This window comes from Tachyglossus aculeatus, chromosome X3 (genome assembly GCF_015852505.1).
Source record: "Tachyglossus aculeatus isolate mTacAcu1 chromosome X3, mTacAcu1.pri, whole genome shotgun sequence".
NCBI lineage: Eukaryota > Metazoa > Chordata > Mammalia > Monotremata > Tachyglossidae > Tachyglossus > Tachyglossus aculeatus.
In genome coordinates this window covers 12,824,068-12,832,975 of record NC_052099.1, presented here as the reverse complement: position 1 = coordinate 12,832,975, position 8,908 = coordinate 12,824,068, and the positions used below count along the sequence as shown (strand labels likewise).

Sequence of the window (8,908 nt, the reverse complement as noted above, 5' to 3'; positions counted from 1 at the left end):
GCAGAATGCTTGTATGTACTGATGGCATAGTATTCCACTTTTTTGGAGTCACCTACCCAGTACGTATATAAGCCTCCCCGCCCCCCTCTTTACTCTAATTTCCCCATGTTTGTTCCCAGTTCATCAATTTCCTGGCTCCTCCCTCCTCACATCTTGAACTCAGTCAATCAATTGTATTTATTGAGCGCTTACTGTGTGCAGAGCACTGTACTAAGTGCTTGGGAGAGTACAATATGAGACACATTCCCTGTCCACAACATCATCATCAATGGTGTTTATTGAGCTCCTAATAATAATGATGGTGTTTGTTAAGCACTTACTATGTGCAAAGCACTGTTCTAAGCGCTGCAGAGGATATAAGGTGATCAGGTTGTCCCACATGGGACTCAGTCTTAATCCTCATTTTACAGATGAGGTAACTGAGGCACAGAGAAGTGAAGTGACTTGCCCAAAGTCACACAGTTGTGTGCAGAGTACCGTACTAAGCACCTGAGGGAGTATAATACAATAGAGTTAGTAAAGGTTATCCCTGTCATCAAGGGCTTTACAATCTAGTGGGACAAACGGATGTTAAAATAAATTACAGGTAGGGGAAGCCACCGAGTTTGAAGAGATCAATCAATCGTATTTACTGAGCATTTGCTGTGTGCAGAGCACTGTACTAAGCACTTGGGGAAGTTCAAGAGAAGCAGCATGGCGTAGTGGAAAGAAAATGGGGCTGGGATTCAGAAGGTCTAATCCCAGCTCCGCCACTTGTCTGCTGTGTGGCCCTGGGAAAGTCACTTCACTTCTCTGGGCCTCAGTTACCTCATCAGTAAAATGAGGATTAAAACTGGGAGCCCCACTGGGACAGGGACTGTGTGTCCAACTCGATTTGTTTGTGTCCCCCTCAGTGCATAGTACAGTGCCTGGCACATAGTAAGCGCTTAACAAATACCATCAGAATTATTCTTCAATATAAGAGTTGGCAGAAACGTTCCCTGCCTACAAGGAGCTGACATTCTACAGGGGGAGACAGATAATAAAGTAAATTATGGATTCATTCATAAATCCTATTGGAGGGGAGGTGAGTACCAAAGTACTTAGGAGGATTGGATTTAATAATAATAATAATGATGATGGTATTCGTTAAGCACTTACTAGGTGTCAAGCACTGTTCTAAGCGCTGGGGTAGATACAAGTTAATCAGGTTGGACACAGTCCCTGTCCCACATGGGGCTCACAGTCTTAAGTTCATAGGTGATGCAGAAGGGAGGGAGAAGTGGGTGCAGACATGAGAAGTTAGTCAGGGAAGACTTAGAGGAGAGGTGATTTTAGTAGGACTTTGAAGATGGTGAGCGTGGTGGCCTGTCAGATGTGAAGGGGGACAGAGGTCCAGGCAAAGGACTTGAGCAAGGGGTCAGCAGCAAGAGAGACACGAGATAAGTGAATAGGTTGGTATTAGAGGACTGAAGAGGGTGGGCTGACGTTGTAGGAGATTAGCAAGGTAGGGTAGGAGGGAGACAGCTGAGTGCCTTAAAGTTAATTATGGAAGGATAAATAGAAACTCCTAGATTTTTCTTATCAACAGTCGTAGCGTTTGTGAATGGTCTGTCAGTCTTCACTGTTAGACTGTATATTCCTGGAGGACAGGGGCCAGTAATATTATCCGAAGTGCCTAGACCAGTGCTCTGCGCAAACTAGGTGTTCAATAAGTACCATTTATTGATTGATTGAGGGAGGAGGTCTGGGAGGGCAAGCAGTGGAGACCAGAGGATAACTTTCCACTTCCACAGAGGACAGACTTTAAAAGGACAGAGGCTTAAATTGCCATATGGGGGATTTGGATTAAACAATACTATTCAGGAAATGGGGTGGCCTAGTGGAAAGAACATGGGCCTGGGAGACAGAGAACCTGGATTCTAATCCCAGCTCTGCCACTTGTCTGCTTTGTGACCTTGGGCAAGTCCCCTTACTTCTCTGGGCCTCAGTTACCTCATCTGTAAAATGGGGATTCAATACTTAGTCTCCTTCCCTCTTAGACTGTGAGCCCACATAGGGCTCACGGTTTCAATGCCCATTTTACAGATGAGGTAACTGAGGCCCAGAGAAGTAAAGGGACTTGCCCAAGGCCACAAAGCAGACAAGTGGCGGAGCTGGGATTAGAACCCATGACCTTCTGAATCCCAGCCCCATTTTCTTTCCACTACGCCATGCTGCTCCTATTCCTTATTTACTATGAGCAGACCAAAAATAAATAGCAGACAGAATGACACAACCTATGAGTACCTAAGTCCTGATAACTTTCTGCCAGCCCACTTCATTTGGTATGTGCCCAAGAGATCAGCCAACAGTCAGTCCTCTTAGCCAACAGATTGTAAGCATCTGGCATTGCACACCAGCTTCAGGGGGCTGTGCTGGAAGTGTGCAATCCACTGGGCCTCTGCCTCAGCCTAATCTTTTGGGCAATACCAATTAGTATCAAAAGGCAACATAGGTCTGAAACACCAGCCAAACCTTTTTGTGGGGAATCGATGCGCTTGTATAAGCGCTCCCTTTATAAATGTCAGGGCGAGCAGTGGAAATCATAAACTCTGTGATAAATGGTATTGAGCTGAGGCCTTGGAGTCGAAAGAAGGCTTGCCAATTGGAGACTACAACCTCTCCCTCTGCATAGACCCTAGGTCCAGTGGCAGAGAGAGAGAGTGACACAAAGGGGAAAAAAGCAAGGACAGAGTATGACTGGTGTAGGCTTTGTGGAAAATCACATTATTCTAGAACTGGAAATCAATCAATGTTGAGTGCTTACTGTGTGCAGAGCACTGTACTAAGTGCTTGGGAGAGTACAATACAACAGAATTGGAAGACATGTTCCCCACCCACAAGGGGAGACAGACATTAAAATAAATTATGATTATGCACACAAGTGCTGTGGGGCTGAGGGTGGGGTAAATATCAAGTGCTTAAAGGGTACAGATCCAGCTCTGCTGCTTGTCTGCTTTGTGACCTTGGGCAAGTTACTTATCTTCTCTGTGCCTCGGTTACCTCATCTGTAAAATGGGGATTAGTACTGTGAGCTTCATGTGGGACATAGACTGTGTCCAACCTGATTAGCTGTGTCTACCCCAGTGCTTAGTACAGTGCCTGGCACACAGTAAGCATTTAATACATTATGTTAAAAAGTGCCTAGACGACACAGAAGGGAAAGGGAATAGGGGAAGTGAGAGCATAGTTGGGGAAGGCCTCTTGGGGGAGATGTGATTTTAATAAGGCTTTGAAGATGGGGAGAGTGATGGTCTGTTGAATATGAAGGGGGATGGAGTTCCAGGACAGAAGGAGGATGTGGGGGTGAGACAGGTGACATAGAGGTATAATAAGGATGTTGGCATTGTAGGAGTGAAGCGTGCGGGCTGGGTTGTAGTAGGAAATCAGAGAGGTAGATAGGAGGGGGCAAGGATTTTTAATGCTTTAGAGCCAATGGTGAAGGAATTTCTGTTTGATGCAGACATGGATGGGCAACCACTGGAGGTTCTTGAGAAGTGGGGAGATATGGACTGAATGTTTGTTTTTGTTGGGTTTTTTTGGAGTTTTATTTTTTAGAAAAATGATCCAGGCAGCAGGGTGAAGTATGGACTGGAGTGGAGAGAGAGGAGGCAGCAAGAAGGCTGATACAGTAGTCAAAGTGGAATAAGGTCAGTGCTTGGATCAGCCTTGTAGCAATTTGGATTGAGAGAAGAGGGTGGATTTTAGGGATATCATGAAGGTTGAATTGACTGGATTTGGTGACAGATTGAATAGGTGGGTTGCAAGAGAGAGATGAGTTGAGGATAATGCCAAGATTTATGGCCTTATGAGAGAGGGTGAATAGTGGTGTTGTCTACAGTGATGGGAAAGACATAGGGAGGACAAGGTTTTGGTGGGAAGATGAGGCGTTCCGTTTTAGACATTTTAAGTTTGAGGTGATGGGATGACATTTAAGTAGAGATGTCCTTAAGGCAGGAGGAAATGTGAGACTGCAGAGAAGTAGATTTATCAGGGCCGGAGAGGTAGACTTGGGAATCCTCTGCAGAGAATGGAAGTTGAAGCCAAAGGAGCGAATGAGTTCTCCAAGGGAGCGGGTGTAGATGGAGAATGGAAGGGGACCCAGAACTGAGCCTTGAGGGACTCCCACAGTTAAGAGGGTGGGAGGCAAAAGAGGAATCTGCGAAAGAGACTGAAAAGGAGCATCCAGAAAGAAAGGAGGAGAACCAGGAGAGGACAGTGTCGGCGAAGCCAAGGTTAGAACAATGTTTCAAAGGAAAAGGGATCTTCTGGTACCAGCCTTCACTCAGGGAAATGTCTAATCCCTTCCAGGACAGGTACTTCTCTATTCCTCATTGGCTACACCTCACTGGGCTTCAAGATTTCTCATCTGTGTAATGAAAACAAAGCAACGGACCCACTACCTACCCAGGCCCAGCAGGGTCTGGAATTGACATAATCTGGGAGACTGTGGCTTCAAAGATCAGAAGAATTCCAAAATGCAAGGTCCTTGTCCATATCCCCTGTCACCTTCCCCAAGTCCTCACCACCCCCTTCCAGAAAAAGCTGTACTGACACGTTCAATTTTTAGCCCCTGCTCTCTTATTCAGATTCTTAGCGAGTGAATCTACTTTGGGGAGAGGCCCATTTTAAATGGCCCACTCTCTTGAAAGACCAAATTCAGCACTGATGGGGAGAAGTCATAATAATAATAATGACAGCATTTGTTAAGCACTTACTATGTGTCAAGCACTGTTCTAAGCACTGGGGTAGATACAAGGTCATCAGCTTGTCCCACGTGGGGCTCACAGTCTTAATCCCCATTTTACAGATGGGGTAACTGAGGCACAGAGAAATTAAGTGACTTGCCCAAGGTCACACAGCAGACAAGTGGCGGAGTCGGGATTAAAACCCACCACCTCTGACTCCCAAGCCTGGGCTCTTTCCTCTAAGCCATGCTGCTTAATCTTTATCTGCACTTAGTAAGCACTCAATAAATACCACTGAGGAGATTGATGATCTCCCACGAAGGGTTAGGTACTCCAGGTAGGGTCCTAGGAGAGTCTCTGAGTTCTTTGAATTTGACATAGACTAAAACATCATTGGTGGTTAACTGTATTAGAAATGAGCTGAATTACTTCCCCGATTGTGTCTTGAACCGTTTCAATAGCCGAGTATATTGCAAATGTTCCCAGAAGGAAATTTTATTTCTCATCCACATTTTTTTTAGGATCACATAAGAAATACAAGAGCTCTTCCTTATTGCTGAAATATATCTTGTTTAATGCCCCTAGCATTTGTCACCAGCAACAATGGGAGCAGTAACATACCTGAGCAGAGGATGAAAGAAAAGGGCAAGATTGAAAGGATGCAAAACAAGATTATGGGGAGGCTGGGTGAGGTTTCTAAGGATCCTTGTCCCCCGGCATGTGGTTGCCTGAGATGTCAGAGTTGTTAGGAAGCTGTGGAAATGGAGCTACAAGAAGGAGGGGGCCATTAAGGCAGACTGTTTAAGGGAACAGGAGCTGGGAGAAGTTGGAATTAAATGGAGCCGACTGGAAAATATGAAGGAAATCCACTTAGTGACTGGGTTTTTCAGTGGTAGTAAGGGGCAGCTGAGGCTCCATTTTGCTGGTGGGATTTCTTTCTAAATAAAAAATAAATAAATGATGGTATTTGTTAAGCACTTACTATGTGTCAAGCACTGTTCTCTAGGGCTGTGGCCTTTTCCAGATGCTGATTTGAAGCAGCCAGGCAAATAAGGGTTGACCAGACCACTAAAATCTGCCAGGGAAATGAGTTGTCAGCATTCTCTTCTTATTGCCCTAGGATGCATTATGTGTGTGGACACCACAGTTTTGTGCACAAGCTGCATTTTGGCTGGGTTTTCACCACTGGTTATTGGGGCTTTTGTTGATGGCCCTTGCCATACATAAATTCTTATCCACGATAAGAATATCATGTATATAATAATATAATAATAATAATAATAGCATTTATTAAGCACTTACTGTGCAAAGCACTGTTCTAAGCACTGGGGAAGTTACAAGGTGATCAGGTTGTCCCACGGGGGACTCACAGTCTTCATCTCCATTTTACAGTCTTCTAGACTGTGAGCCCGTTGTTGGGTAGGGACCGTCTCTATATGTTACCAACTTGTACTTCCCAAGCGCTTAGTACAGTGCTCTGCACACAGTAAGCGCTCAATAAATATGATTGAATGAATGAATACAGATGAGGGAACTGAGGCACAGAGAAGTGACTTGCCCAAAGTCACACAGCTGACAAGTGGTGGAGCCGGGATTTGAACCCCTGACCTCTGACTCCAAAGCCCGAGCTCTTTGCATATATTATATAATGTAATATATGACATAGTTTATAGTAGTATTGATTTGTATTAATGTCCGTCTCCCCTTCTAGACTGTAAGCTCTTTGTGGGCAGGGAACGTATCTATGAACTCTGTCTTATTGTACTCTCCCAAATGCTTAGTATGGTGCTCTGCACACAGTAAGCACTCAATAGATGAGTGATTGGTTGACCCACCTTGTCATAATCATCGTCATAGTATTTGTTTGGTTCAAGGAATTTAGAACCTACCCTGGGAAAGTGAAATTGAATCATCCGTAACTACCAGTCGTGGGAAACCTAAAAAGTATCTTAGTAATAATCATGGTATTTGTTAAGCACTTATTCAGACACAGACCCTGCCCCACATAGGGCTCCCAGTTGAAAAGGTAAGAACAGGGTGTCTATCTTATCTCCATTTTACAAATGAGGAAACTGATGCACAGAGAGGTTCACTGCTAGAAATTCTCACCTGCCACATGTAAGGCCTGGGTTTGTTTCCCAGCCGATACAGTTAAGTTCTTCCTACTACTTAGGCTGTGAGCCCCAAGTGGGACAGAGACAGTGTCCAACCTGATTATCATGTAGCTACCCCAGTACTTAATACAGTGCTGTGCACATAGTAAGCGCTTAACAAATACTACAATCACTTATTATCAGTGTTGTCCTAGGTCACAGAGCAAGCAATTGGATGATTCCAGGATTAGGACCCAGATGCTTTGCACACAGTAAGCGCTCAATTAATACGATTGAACGAATGAATGAATCTCCTGAGTCCCAGTCCCATGCTCTTCCCACTAGTCTGTGCTGCTTCTGCCCAAGACTTTCTGGGGGTACCCCCACCATGGATCGATACACCCCACAGAGAGATGAATGCACCAGTCCTGGCAACCCGGGGGAGCAGGTTGGGATTGGGGCAAGGGGTGAGTCTGATGAAATAGAATCTTTGGGGCCCTCTCCACTTCTCCTGCCATTCTCCTGGGCCATTACAGTAGTGACAGCAACAGCAGTAGTAACTTAGGGTGGGTGACGTGTCCCTTCTCTGCAAGCCACTGTCAAAGCTCCCAGCTGGTGGGGGACAGTGGTGAACAGGGGATGTGTGTGGTGCTAACAATGGGGGGATCTCAGGCACAACTCCTCCTTGTGTGACTGATCATAAGCCTAAAACATAATAATAATAATAGTGGTATTTAAGTGCTTGCTGTATGTCAAACACATAGAGGTAGGGTAGATGCAAGATAACCAGGTCAGACACAGTCCCTGTCCCATGTGGGGCTCAATTCTAAGTAGGAGGGAAAACAGGTATTGAATCACCATTTTACAGATGGGGAAATTGAGGCACAGAGAAATTAACCGACTTGCCCAGGGTCACATAGTGGGCAAATGGCAGAGCTGGGATTAGAACTCCAGATCCTCTGACTCCTAGGCCTGGGCTCCTTCCGTAACTCTATGCTGCTTCTCAAGAAAGTCAAGGTGATATGTCAGCCTGCACTAGGAAGGCCAAACGCACAACAAAAAAAAAATCAAATTGGCATGCTAGACCTAAAAGCAATCACCATATTCCATTATTTAGGCAGCACACTAACCACCAAAGCAATGATAAGACAAGGAATTAAAAGATGAAATTTAAAAAGCCAGCACATCCTTTGGGAGACTGTCAAATTGACTAGGGCAAAATCATAATATTACGCTCCAGACCAAACTAAAGGAGTCGGAGTTGTTGTGTTGTCCAATCTTCTCTACCTGAACTCCCCAAAGATGCCATATCTGGCTTCTTAAGCAGTTCTGTCAGCTTCACCTGCAGGCTATACTTAATAATGAAATCCTAGAACCAATGTTCCCCTCTCAGGATCTCACCTGGAGAGTTTCCAATACTCTACCAGTCTCGGCGATGGGACAGAGAGTCAAGCAGAGGCCTACCCATTCCATTCCTAGCTTGGGCAGTGGCTAGCGAGTGGAAGGCAATCTGCTACGAGTCAAAACTCAGCGTGGGAGAGAGTCGAGGGTAAAGACTCGAGTTTACTGCACGGCAGAAGGTAGTTGTAAACCACTTCTGGATTTTTACCAAGAAAACTCTGTGGATACAGTACCAGAATGACTGCAGATGGACTGTGGGGTGTTCTGGCGGAGGTACGTCCATGGAGCCGCTATGGGTCGGAGACGACTCGACAGCATAGACAAGACAAGAACCAAAGTCAGTCTCTTAGTCTGGACTTCAGCTCACTGTAGCAGAGCTGCACTGGCTGGAACATATGAGGAGAATGAATGACAAAAGGGTGCCCAAAAAACTGTCGTACGGTTAGCTGAAATTGGGAAACTGAAAGCAAGGAGGACAGACGAAAAATTTAAAGGATACAGTAAAACAAAGCCTCAGACAGTGCTAAATCCCAGCTGAAAAGTGGGAATCAATTCCCAAAGACAGACCAGCCTGGCAGACTGCTCTGAAGAGAGAAATAGCACTTTCTGACAATTTCATCATTCTCAGGAGACAAGAGGGAAAACAGAGGCAGGCATTGCAAACAACAAATGTGACAGCACAATAAGGGTCAACCTTCGTGTGTG

General features: G+C 45.2%; 1 non-coding gene across 1 annotated transcript; it reads left to right on the top strand.

The window, feature by feature from the left end:
* Positions 1–8,185: 8,185 nt before the first annotated feature.
* On the top strand, positions 8,186–8,323 carry LOC119949060. Its single transcript, XR_005457156.1, has one exon. It is a non-coding gene; the product is annotated as a small nucleolar RNA SNORA7 (small nucleolar RNA).
* The last annotated feature ends 585 nt before the right edge of the window (positions 8,324–8,908 follow it).